Source organism: Ranitomeya imitator, chromosome 6 (genome assembly GCF_032444005.1).
Source record: "Ranitomeya imitator isolate aRanImi1 chromosome 6, aRanImi1.pri, whole genome shotgun sequence".
Lineage (NCBI taxonomy): Eukaryota > Metazoa > Chordata > Amphibia > Anura > Dendrobatidae > Ranitomeya > Ranitomeya imitator.
In genome coordinates this window covers 244733585-244746827 of record NC_091287.1, presented here as the reverse complement: position 1 = coordinate 244746827, position 13243 = coordinate 244733585, and the positions used below count along the sequence as shown (strand labels likewise).

The 13243-nt window shown below is 49.4% G+C and overlaps 1 protein-coding gene across 3 annotated transcripts in view; it reads right to left on the bottom strand.

Annotated features, from left to right (window-relative positions):
- Positions 1–12075, bottom strand: part of LOC138642411 (uncharacterized) — a 114861-nt gene extending 102786 nt beyond the window's left edge. For 2 of the 3 annotated variants that reach the window (XM_069730549.1, XM_069730548.1), the window contains exon 1: positions 11775–12075. The gene's annotated coding sequence lies outside the window, so the exon portion shown is untranslated. The remainder of the gene's footprint in view (positions 1–11774) is intronic. The other variant, XM_069730550.1, reaches the window with a different exon arrangement.
- Between the last annotated feature and the right edge of the window lie 1168 nt (positions 12076–13243).

Here is a 13243-nt window from a genome sequence, read left to right as displayed (position 1 = left end):
GGGCTCCACACCCCCTGAAACACCGATCCGACATATTTGGGTAGATGGCATGTAATTTGCTCGGGACCAAATATGTCCTATGTAGGAGCTTGATGGATGTTTCAACTAATGAGGTTTGGAGACTACCCTTGGAGAGAGAGCAGCAGCATTTTTGCCACTCCAATGGGGACATTATTTTATTAAAGTCTCTTTCCCATTGAATCATATATTTGAGTTTTACTTCCTCTGATATTGCATTTAGGGTTGAGTATATCAAAGAGATAGCTCCCTTGCCCAATGGGTCATACAAACACATTTGCTCAAAACCTGATGGGCGGTGAGTGACACCATGTCCTAAAATTTGTTCAGCAAAATGAAAGATTTGGATGATATGTAAAATTTCAGAATTTGGTGGGGAGTGCTTTTGGATAAACTCTTGTTTGGTGAGTAGGATGTTAAAAGGCGAAGTAAGATTTTTAAGGGTAACTAAACCCCTAGATACCCACCAGTGGAAAGGGCGAGGTTCCAACCCTGGAGGAAAAGCTGGGTTATGAAAGATATGCGTCATTAAGGAAGTTTTGGATTGTAGGGAGTGTTTAAATCTTTCCTTCCTCCATAGCATCAGGGAATGTGCTGTGAATGGAGCTGATGTGTGAAGCCCCCTCGGGAGTCTCTGCGACGACCACATGAGGCCTGGTAGGGAGAATGGGGTCAGGAGGTGAGATTCAAGATTCACCCATCTGGGTGTGTTATGTTTGTCCGCGTTGGCACTTATTAGTTGAGCTAATTGAGCCGCTCTATAGTATAGAGTGAAGTTAGGCAAAGACAAACCTCCTCTTCTTCTATTAATAAACATGGTTTTTAGTCTTATCCTAGGTCTTTTCCCCTGCCATATAAATTTGGAGATCGTGTTATGTATATCTAGTAGCGTTTTGGAAGGTAAAGGAATGGGCAAAGAGCGGAAAATATACAGAAATCGTGGTAGGGAGACCATCTTAATGGCGTGAAGTCTACCCAACCAGGATAGGGACATAGATGACCATCTGGAGAGGTCTGATTTGAGATTTCTAATTAAGGGGGCATAGTTCCATTTAAATAGGGTCGACCTATTGGAGGTTAGATTAATGCCGAGATAGGTTAAATACTGCTCATTTTTGGTAAACTTAAATTGTGCTGTTATGTTGTTTTGAGTTTCCCTGGGGGTGTTAATGAACAAGGCTTCAGATTTATCGACGTTAATCTTGAGGCCAGAGATCAGTTCGAATTCGTGGAGGGCAACTCAAACCCCTTTTGTAGGAACTCTAAGATTTGTTGTATTGGCACCACTCAGTTCTCTGCCTAGAACCTCCTGACTGTGAAAGGTTTTTAAAGGACTCCTTAACCTCCATTCTAATCATCTCTTTGAGACTGGCCGTAATAGAGGAGGATTCTTCGGCTACCTACGGGGATAAGTAAGGTAGACTAGAGTGTAAGATCTACATGCTATACCCCCTCCCCTCCTTCCAGAACCTCACCGTCTGCTGGATACAGGGGTCACATAGTTTTTTAGGGTGTGAGTCAGGCAAGGGAACCCCGCAGATGGCACATTCCCTATGCTTCGCCTTACTGACGTTTTTCCTTCCCTGCATAAAACATATGAGGGGACACTAGTCACTAAGTGAACTTTCTCGAAGGTCACTTACCAGTGGCTGCCCCACACCCAGAAGATACCGAAGTACGAGGGGGATCTTTTCTGGTTGACGCTCCAGACCCCTGTCTGGAGGAGCTTCTGCGGCCAGACCCATCGCTCTTTTTCTCACGATCCTTCTCCATGGATTTCTGAGGCACTTCATCCAGCAGCAGAGGCTGCTGATCCTGAACAGACTCCATCTTCAGTTAGGAGACCAGGAGCAAGGATCGCGCTCCTGGAGCCGATATATAGCCCCTCCTTCAGCCAGCGTAATTATGCCGCGCTTGTAGCCACTTTCCACCCCCCCCTCGCAGCTGCAGGGGATCAGCCGCGCCTCAAGGGAGGAGGACCTTTATACATACCACGCGCGGCTTCCGGAGACAGGATACCCCCTGGCGACCGCTCCACGCTGATCAGACACTGCCGTGCAGCCCTGCCAGAGCCACCGTGTCTGCTTCAGGTACTCCGCACCGGCCGAGGTAGGAGACCCCCTCGCTACCCGAATCGGTCCGGCCGGCCTGGAATCTGCTAGCAATCTTCTTGTAGGATCCAGTCCCTCCAGGAACAGGAAACCAACTGATGCATGGGGAGAGGTGCCGCCCTTTTGTATCTGTAGGTTTCCTGTTCCTGAAGGGCGGATCCCCTCTCTCGTGTGCTGTCATGGGAGTCCGAATAAAAGTCACCTTCCAAGATAGAACTGATAAAGGAATCTCCCTAAGAGGTTCAAAGGGAGAAACCCTCAGAACGTCCAGTACCAGGTTTAAGTCCCATGCCTCCGCAGGGGCTCTGTACGGCGGGACAGCATGGACTACCCCTTGAAAGAAGGTCTTAACCTGTGGCCGAGAGGCCAAGGTCTTCTGAAAGAGGATGGAAAGGGCAGAGACCTGACCCTTCAGGGAGCTAAGAGCCAGGCCCGAATCCAGTCCTGCCTGAAGGAAGGCCAAAAGAGAAGGCAGGGAAAAAAACATAGGCGGAACGCGGTTGGACTCGCACCAACGGAAGTAAGCCTTCCAGGTGCGGTAGTAGATCCTGGAAGACGAAGGCTTCCGAGCCTGAATCATGGTGTGAATCACCCGGTCCGAAAGGCCGGACGCTCTTAGAACCGCGGTCTCAACAGCCACGCCGTTAAACTGAGCGACCGAGAATTCGGGTGGCAGATCGGACCCTGGGACAGCAGATCGGGCCTGTCTGGAAGGCGCCAGGGAGCGTCCGCGAGAAGGTTGACGAGCTCCGCGAACCAAGCTCTCCTGGGCCAATCCGGGGCGATCAGGATGACCGGCACCCCTTCCGCTTTGATCTTCTTCAACAGCTTGGGAAGTAATGGAAGGGGTGGGAACAGGTAGGGCAGCTCGAACTGTGACCAAGGAATGGCCAGGGCATCGACGCCCACTGCGAGAGGATCGCGGGACCTGGAGACGAACTGCGGAACCTTCCTGTTGATTCGAGACGCCGTGAGATCCACATCCGGAGTCCCCCATCGAAGACAAATCTGATGGAAGACCTCCGGATGCAAGGACCATTCCCCTGCCGCGAGGCCCTCGCGGCTGAGGAAGTCGGCGGCCCAGTTGTCCACGCCGGGGATATGCACCGCGGATATCACCGGAACCGTTGCCTCTGCCCAAAGGAGGATCTTGGATACCTCGGCAAGGGCCAAGGAGCTCCGGGTCTCCCCCCTCATGGTTGACATAAGCCACAGCCGTGGCGTTGTCTGTCTGGATCCGGACTGGAAGGCCCCTGAGGATCCTTTCCCAGTGGCGGAGGGACAGAAAGATGGCCCGAATCTCGAGGACATTGATTGGCAGAGATGATTCCTGCAACGACCAACGGCCCTGAACCGTCAGGTGGCGAAAAACCGCACCCCAGCCGATCAGGCTGGCGTCCGTTGTCACCACCTGCCAGTGAACTGGAAGGAAGGACCTGCCCTGGGAGATGAGAGATAGGTGCCGGAGAAGGCCGCAGCATCTAAGGGCAGGATCGGCGCAGAAGCGGAGACGCCGCACACCGCGGCAGATGCAAAGCAGTGCGGCGGCCTGCAAGCCGCCGCGCAATAACGGGTTGGACGGCCGCATACAGCGACCTGGGAAAGCAAAGCTGCAGGGACCCGCAGCGGCGCGGCGGCTAGCAGAGCCGCCGCACTGAAGAAATTAATGAACGGCCGCTTGCAGCGGCCGGAGCCGGGCAGCCGCAGGCAGTGCGGCGGACCGAGAAGGCCGTACTGATAGAAAGGACGCCGCTGAGAGCGGCCGGACCAGCGGTGCGGCGGCTAGCAGAGCTGTGCTATAGTAAAGCTGTGCTATAGTAAAGAAACCGCGCCGGGCCCAGGGGCAAGGCGGCCGCCGCCAAAGAAGCAGTGCGGCGGCTGAAAGAAATGGGGCCCAGCTCCAGAAAGGAGGTAAGGTGACCTGCGCCTGAAAACTCCCTTAAATAAGGCACCCTTGAGAATCTGTGGGATGGGGAGAAGAAAATACTCACCTTAGACATCCCACGCCGGTACTAACCTGGAAGGTATCAGACGTCCAGGGGCTGATGGACGTCCTCGTCTCCGCAACCGACAGGCTCTGGTGGGCGAGTGGGTGGGGGACGGATGCAGGACCGGACTTCTCAGCACGCTTGTGTGCTAGGCTCTTGGTCCTGCAGAAGGATCTATGAGGATACGGGGTGGCAGTACACGCCGTACTCATAGTCCGCATTGTGGGACTACAGGTGTGACTGTTCACCCTGTATCCCTCCGAAAACCTGAAAAGAAACGACGCACATTGAGGTAGATAAGGGTCTAATGAAAGACCCGTGTCCACCTCCTACTGACACTAAGCTAAACTGGAGAGTATAATGCCAGTCGGTGGGGTGTACACTGCAGAGGAGGAGCTAACTTTTTTATTTGCATAGTGTCAGCCTCCTAGTGGCAGCAGCATTCACCCATGGTTCCTGTGTCCCCCAATGAGAGGCGATAAAGAAAAGCACATTTTTATATTATGCAGCTACATATACAGCTCTGGCAAAAATTAAGAGACCACCACATCAAAACCCTGTCATGGGCAACCCAATCTCCAGCCCTGAACCCCATTGAAAACCTCTGGAATGTAATCTAGAGGATGATGGAGAGTCACAAGCCATAAAACAAAGAAGAACTGCTTACATTTTTGCCCCAGAAGCAGTGTGAAAGACTGGTGGAAAGCATGCCAAGACGTATGAAAGCTGTGATTAAAAATCATGGTTCTTCCACAAAATATTGATTTCTGAACTCTTCCCGAGTTAAAACATTAGTATTGTTGTTTCTAAATGATTATGAACTTGTTTTCTTTGCATTATTTGAGGTCTGAAAGCACTGGGTTTTTTTTTTTTATTTTGACCATTTCTCCTTTTCAGAAAAACAATACAAAATGTATTGCTTGGGGTCACAGGGTCCTTCTCCGGTATCACACAATCAACAGAGCAAGAGAATAGTGAGCAACTCCAAGACCTTTATTTAGGCAAAAATACGAAAGGTCCATATACGATCCACCACACAAAGGATAAAATAGTCCAGAACACGAATGCAGTTCAGTAATAGGATAAAAGCCCAACAATCCAGCATAGGATAACATAGTCCATATACTCTTCTTTCTCTCTGAGATGCTGTGAACACATCATCATTCCACACAGGACTGATCTCTGTCTCACCTCTCTGATATTTTAAGCCTCCCTCCTCATTCACAGGTCAGGAGGGGAAGGTCTCAGGGGCTCATTGTTTCAACAAGCTAGGTCACATGTCATTAGCATATTAGCAAACAAGATTATTCACTGATCCGGTGAGAAGACAACAATACAGTGCTGTGGGGGCTGATATGAGATGGCAGCAACAGCCATTCATCAATTAGAAAAAACTCCTTCTACAAGAGAACACCATGAAAATAAGTAAAATAGAAAAATACACAAAAATGATACCCACATAGCATCTCACACATCACACTTGGAAATTCAGAGACATGTCAGAAGTTTATAGAATAAAAGAACAATTTACATTTTACTCAAAAATATACCTATAAAGAGAAAACTCAGACAAACTGAATATTTTGCCGTGGTCTTTTAATTTTTGCCAGAGCTGTAAATGTAGCGAAAAAAGTACCATAAAATTTGTCAAATAGATAAAGGAGTTGGCTTACGCACAAATCATCACAAAACCATTCCATTGCTTTGTGGGTTTTAATGACATTCAATGAGCCTGTAAAAATGAACAGGCCATAAAATTCTCCGAGCATTAACAAATAATGCAAAACCAAACTTGTATTTTTATATACTTATCAGGGGTGAAAAAATGTTTTTAAATTCGTGAAACAAAAAAGATAATTTCTTAATTTTAAAACTAGGGGAAAGAATACAAATTTAAACCTTTAAATTTGTTAAATTTTATGCTTTAAAACTCTTTATTTTTTGGACCCCATAATAAACATAAATCTGCAACACAATACTGCCTCTCTGGTCTCAGTGTTTTGGCTGCAGGTGATGTTACGTTAATGGCTCACATCACCACTGCGCTGCAGTTAGTTACTGAGGCCCGTGACGTCTACAACGGCCGAGGGGCGCTGTCAACTTAAAGGGAACCTGTCACCCCGAAAATCGCGGGTGAGGTAGGCCCACCGGCATCAGGGGCTTATCTACAGTATTCTGTGATGCTGTAGATAAGCCCCCGATGTTACTTGAAAGAGGAGAAAAAGACGTTATATTATACTCACCCAGGGGCGGTCCCGCTCTGATGGGTGTCTCTGGTCCGCTGCGGCGCCTCCCATCTTCATTCCAAGACGTCCTCTTCTGATCTTCAGCCACGGCTCCGGCGCAGGCGTACTTTGTCTGCCCTGTTGAGGGCAGAGGAAAGCACTGCATTGCGCAGGCGCCGGGCCTCTCTGACCTTTCCGGCGCCTGCACACTGCAGTACTTTGTTCAAAGGTCCTTCGCTCAATGCATCCTTAGGATCGGAGGCCGGCCCTTGCACCGCTGAGAGCCGCGGGCCGTCGAAGGGTAAGTATATCCCATATTTTTTTTTTTTATTCTTTTTTTTTTTACATGAATATGGATCCCAGGGCATGAAGGAGAGTCTCCTCTCCTTTAGATCCTGGGAACCATACAGGACCGCTCCCTGCACATGCCGTACCCGGCGTATATAAGACGACCTCCGACTTTTGAGATGATTTGCAGGGGTTAAAAAGTCGTCTTATAAGCCGGAAAATACGGTACACTACAGATTACAAAATAAAATAGGATAAACATTGAAAAGAGAACTTACAGGTTATGTCATGGTATCATCTTGACTGGCCTGTGGCTTAGGAGAATAAATACATCCAGATGCATGGAACAGCTTTGCCAAGCTGTGTTAGATCGCTTCCCGGCCAAGACTGAAGGCTGGTCTAAAGGTACCTTCACACTAAACGATATCGCTAGCAATCCGTGACGTTGCAGCGTCCTCGCTAGCGATATCGTTTAGTTTGACACACAGCAGCGATCAGAATCCTGCTGTGATGTCGTTGGTCGGGGCTAGAGGGCCAGACCTTTCTTTGGTCGCTGGCTCTCCCGCTGACATCGCTGAATCGGTGTGTGTGACACAGATTCAGCGATGTCTTCACTGGTAACCAGGGTAAACATCGGGTAACTAAGCGCAGGGCCGCGCTTAGTAACCCGATGTTTACCCTGGTTACCATCCTAAAAGTAAAAAAAACAAACGCTACATACTTACCTACCGCTGTCTGTCCTCCAGCGCTGTGCTCTGCACTCCTCCTGTACTGGCTGTGAGCGTCGGTCAGCCGGAAAGCAGAGCGGTGACGTCACCGCTCTGCTTTCCGGCCGCTGTGCTCACAGCCAGTACAGGAGGAGTGCAGAGCACAGCGCTGGAGGACAGACAGCGGTAGGTAAGTATGTAGCGTTTGTTTTTTTTACTTTTAGGATGGTAACCAGGGTAAACATCGGGTTACTAAGCGCGGCCCTGCGCTTAGTTACCCAATGTTTACCCTGGTTACCGGCATCGTTGGTCGCTGGAGAGCGGTCTGTGTGACAGCTCTCCAGCGACCAAACAGCGACGCTGCAGCGATCCGGATCGTTGTCGGTATCGCTGCAGCGTCGCTTAATGTGAAGGGGCCTTAAGAGTATAGTGACTTATACTTCTGAGCTTGTGACATCACTAAAGGGCTGATTAATGATATGCACTGATCGGATAGTTCTTTACCTTATTCCAAGGTCTCAGACAAAGGCATTCCTGAGTGAGAGGGGAGGGACAACAGATGGCTTTGCCGGATTGGTCACCTGCAGTTTAAAGCCACACCCTGCCCACCATTAGTATCAGGTTGCCCAGTCTCTATCATAGGCTTTGTTTTGGGTAGGAGTGAAGCTGAGGGGCGGGGAAGAGCAAGGGGTCGCAGCTGCATTGTGAGTATGTGTGTGTAGTTAGCCATGTCCTTCTGAAACTACACTCACAATATGACATTTTTTGGCATTATCGTGACAGCACCACAGGGCCATATAAATTCTTCAATGAAGCTGGCAGGCTCGTCTTACATTATGGCTGTAGAGCGGGGGAGGGAGAAAGAGTGGCTCAGAATTCCAGCCTTGTGCTGGCAGGCATTGCAGCTCAGAGCTCTGTATGTGTAATTGAAGTAATCAGGACTTCCTCCTGTTTCCTGACATATGCACTGTGGTATCAGTGGCTCAAAGGCATTTAACCCCTTAAAAACATCAGTTAGTTCTTCAAATCTGTGAAAAAGAGCCGTTTGTCCCAGGGTGGATTTGATTTAAATCTAACTGATTTAAATCACGATTTAAATCACTAGTCAGTAAGGCTTGATTTAAATCAAAGTTTCTACCTAACTGAATTTGACTCTGCAGAGGTCCCAGCCTCTTCTTCACGGCAAAAATGTTACAACATGAACAGAGTTGAGAAAAAGACCTTAATCCTATTGTTCTACAAACCTATGAATACAGAATCAACCCCTTCAGTGCCAAGTCCAAGAAGTTAGACAATATGTTTCTGATTGTTTGGAGTGGAATAGATCTGCACAACACAAGAAGAATGTGAATCTAAGTGTAAGGAGGAGGAAGGGCAAGCAGACAAGAAAATTAAAGTGAAACTTTGAGCACAATACTGCAGCATAGCCACAGACAGACAAGTCTGGATCTGTTTGTGTGTACGATCTGAGGTTTATTACATTCTTTCCTTATAATGGCAGCAGGTCGTAAAAGAGACCCAGTTTGGGAATATTTTAATGAAGCTCCTTCGCCTATCGGTAAGGCAGGCATGCGTGCAAAATGCAAACGATGCAACAAAGAGATGCAAGGCATGGTGGCGCGAATGAGGCAACATCATGAGTCATCTTCATCACTGCACTTCTCATGATGTTGCCTCATTCGCGCCACCAGGCCTTGCATCTCTTTGTTGCATCGTTTGCATTTTGCACGCATGCCTGCCTTACCGATAGGCGAAGGAGCTTCATTAAAATATTCCCAAACTGGGTCTCTTTTACGGCCTGCTGCCATTATAAGGAAAGAATGTAATAAACCTCAGATCGTACAGACAAACAGATCCAGACTTGTCTGTCTGTGGCTATGCTGCAGTATTGTGCTCAAAGTTTCACTTTCATTTTCTTATCTGCTTGCCCTTCCTCCTCCTCACACTTAGATTCACATTCTTCTTGTGTTGTGCAGATCTATTCCACTCCAAACAATCAGAAACATATTGTCTAACTTCTTGGACTTGGCACTGAAGGGGTTGATTCTGTATTCATAGGTTTGTAGAACAATAGGATTAAGGTCTTTTTCTCAACTCTGTTCATGTTGTAACATTTTTGCCGTGAAGAAGAGGCTGGGACCTCTGCGGAGTCAAATTCAGTTTTGAAAACAGCGTACGTAAAGTGAGCGTCTGTGATAACATAGGAGAGAAACTGCCCACTAATCCTGCAGAAACCTCTGGAAGAGAATGGCATTGTGAATGTTACACATATACAGCCTTTATTCTACTGAGTTAAACAACTCAGCTTTATCTCATGATGGAAGAACCTTTGGATGGTAAAATATTTTCCTCAAAAAGCAGTTTATTGAAAAAAATTTGATTTAAATAAAAAAAATACGATTTTTTTGATTTCTTTAAAAAAAACATTGATTTTTATCCACTTTGATGTCAGATCTGGTGCCCAGAACCCATTTGGGCCTGGCTGGAGGGACTTGTTTTTTATGTGAGGCTCCATGTTCTGTATGTATGCACTGTGGTATCATTGGCCCAAAGGCATTTAACCCCTTAAAAACATCAGTTACTTATTCAAATGACCAAAATTAACTGTCTGCCCAATTTGATGCCAGTTCTGATGCTCAGAACCCATTTGGGCCAGGCTGGAGAGACCTGTTTTTGATGTGGAGCTCCCTGTTTTATATGTATGCACTGTGGTATCAGTGGCCCAAAGGCATTTAACCCCTTAAAAACATCAGTTACTTATTCAAATCTGTGAAAATGGGCTGCTTGTCCACTTTGATGCCAGTTCTCGTGCCCAGAACCCATTTGGGCCAGGCTGAAGGGACCTGGGTTTGATGCAGGGCATCACTGTCTGTGAATTTTAAGTGTCGTATCAGTGGCCCAAAGGCATTTAACCCCTTAATAACATCAGTTACTTATTCAAATCTGTGAAAATTGGCTGTTTGCCCACTTTGATGCCAGTTCTGGTGCCCAGAACCCATTTGGGCCAGGCTGTAGGGACCTGGGTTTGATGAAGGGCATCACTTTCTGTGTATTTTAAGTGTCAGATCAGTGGCCCAAAGGCATTTAACCCCTTAAAAACATCAGTTACTTATTCAAATCTGTGAAAATGGGCTGTTTGCCCATTTTGATGCCAGTTCTGGTGCCCAGAACCCATTTGGGCCAGGCTGGAAATAACAGGTTTTGATTTGGGGCGCCCTGTTCTATATGTCTGCAGTGTGAGATCAGTGGCCCAAAGGCATTTAACCCTTTCTTCAGCGCTCTTTGGTGCCCACTTTGATGCCCATTTTTGTGCCAGTTTTATTGTTTTTGTAGCCTTTTTTAAGCGTATTCACATCAGGGCTCCTCGCTGCATTGTGTTTTATTATTGTGATGATTATTTTTTGTTGTTAAACCTATAAAATACAGAAAAGAAAAAATTGCCGAATAAGAAACCAACTTCAGCCTCGTAGGGGACCCTCATATTGCATTGGGGGATTATACTGTAGTGGGGGACCATCAAAATATGTGTGAGGACCATCATACTGTGTGGGGAGGCTGTGGAGATTATCATGCTATGGACCACCAAGATACTGTGTTGGAGGCAGTGGCGGCCATCATTCTGTATTAGGGGGAGCATTATACTGTTATATGGCTATGATACTATGTAGTTGGCTGTGGGGGGGGGGCAACTATCATACTGTAGTCGGCCATTACACTGTGTGGTGGGCTGTGGGGCGACCATCACGCCCTGGCGAGGGGCAGGGGCCACCATCACGCCCTGGCGAGGGGCAGGGGCCACCATCACACCCTGGCGAGGGGCAGGGGCCACCATCACACCCTGGCGAGGGGCAGGGGCCACCATCACACCCTGGCGAGGGGCAGGGGCCACCATCACACCCTGGCGAGGGGCAGGGGCCACCATCACACCCTGGCGAGGGGCAGGGGCCACCATCACGCCCTGGCGAGGGGCAGGGGCGACCATCACGCCCTGGCGAGGGGCAGGGGCCACCATCGCGCCCTGGCGAGGGGCAGGGGCCACCATCACACCCTGGCGAGGGGCAGGGGCCACCATCGCGCCCTGGCGAGGGGCAGGGGCCACCATCACGCCCTGGCGAGGGGCAGGGGCCACCATCATGCCCTGAGTCCCTATAACACAAGTAGGACAATGCAGAGGTACAGCTGGCTCTTCACATGACGCACTCTGCCCGTGGCTGACACCATGCCAGTCTGAGAGAAGCGCTGATCACACACTATGGATCACACATGAAGGAAACATTGTAGAACTGTGCAGTCCACGCGTGACCAGAACACTGTGAGGTGACGGAGTGCTATTACAGGCGGAGGAACACACACAGCAGCAATCCGTCCCCTGCACCGAGGTCAGCCGGTGCTAACACACTACCCTGCCATCACCCCGGAGCGCCCTACCGTACTCACCGGATTCTCCTCACCGCTTATGCAGCCTCTCTACTACTCTCCATGTAGCACTGTTGTCGTCACTTCTGGGATATGACGTAGAGACGGTGGCCGCAGCTGGTCAGTGCACTGACGCGGAGAGCCGGGTAAAACCTGCCCTGGATCAGAGGGAGCGGTGAGCAGAGTCAGATAGAGCCTGGGGCTGGCACTGGCAGGCGACTACATCATCCTGTGCCGGTGTCTGCACACGCGCACATCGCCACAACCTGATACAAAGCTGTCAGTCCTCACTGCTCCTCCTAGCGTTATCACGGCTGTCTACAGAGCATGCGCACAAGTGTGAAACCGGCTGTGCCGGGGCCACTACTGTCAGGTCTGTTATGTAATGTAGTCATTCCCCCTTTGTGAAATACGAGCACATGCTAACAGCTTTTCCAGACCTCATCCTTAGATATACCATAGCTCCCAACCCAACCGCATACCTCCCAACTTTTGAAGAAGGGAAAGATGGACAAAGTTTACAGCAATTTTTAGGCCACGCCTCTGACCACACATTTCACAACTAGTCACACCCATATCCACGCCCCAACCATACCCATTTAGTGCTGCTAATCACACTGTTTCATAAACAATAATTATAAACAAAAAAATATGGCCACACAGTGCTCCACATACTGTATAACAACCCCACATGATGCTGAATAGTGTATAATGGCCACACATGATGCTCCATACTGTATAATGCCCCCCCACCATCTTGAAGGCATGGCTCATCTCCCCCCCTCCCATCCTGCATGCATGGCTCATCTCCCCCCCTCCCATCCTGCATGCATGGCTCATCTCCCCCCTTTCATCCTGTGTGCATGGCTCATCTCCCCCCCTTCCATCCTGTGTGCATGGCTCATCTCACCCCCCCCCCCCCTCCTTCCCATCCTGTATGCATGGCTCATATCCCCCCTCCTATCCTGCATGCATGGCTCATCTCCCCCCCTTCCATCCTGTGTGCATGGCTCATCTCCCCCCCTTCCATCCTGTGTGCATGGCTCATCTCACCCCCCCCCCCTCCTTCCCATCCTGTATGCATGGCTCATATCCCCCCTCCTATCCTGTATGCATGGCTCATCTCACCCTCCCTCCCTTCCTGTGTGCATGGCTCACCCCCCCCCCCAATCCTGTATGCATGGCTCATCTCACACACCCCCTCCCATCCTATATGCATGGCTCATCTCCCCCCCCCTCCCATCCTGTAGGCATGGCTCATCTCCCCCTTCTCCCATCCTGTATGTGGATCGCCCCCACGTCAGGGCAATGGGGTACTCGGAGCCGGGCCCTTCGGTTCTCGTCAGGGATGTCACGATGGCCTCACCCGGTCCGTGGCCCTTTGAGGGGCGTCCAATAAAAGGACGAAAGTTAATAGGACAATGTTCGTGATGCCACCTGTGGTATTCGGTCAGGGTGACCGACGCTGCTTAGGCCTCTTTCACACTTCA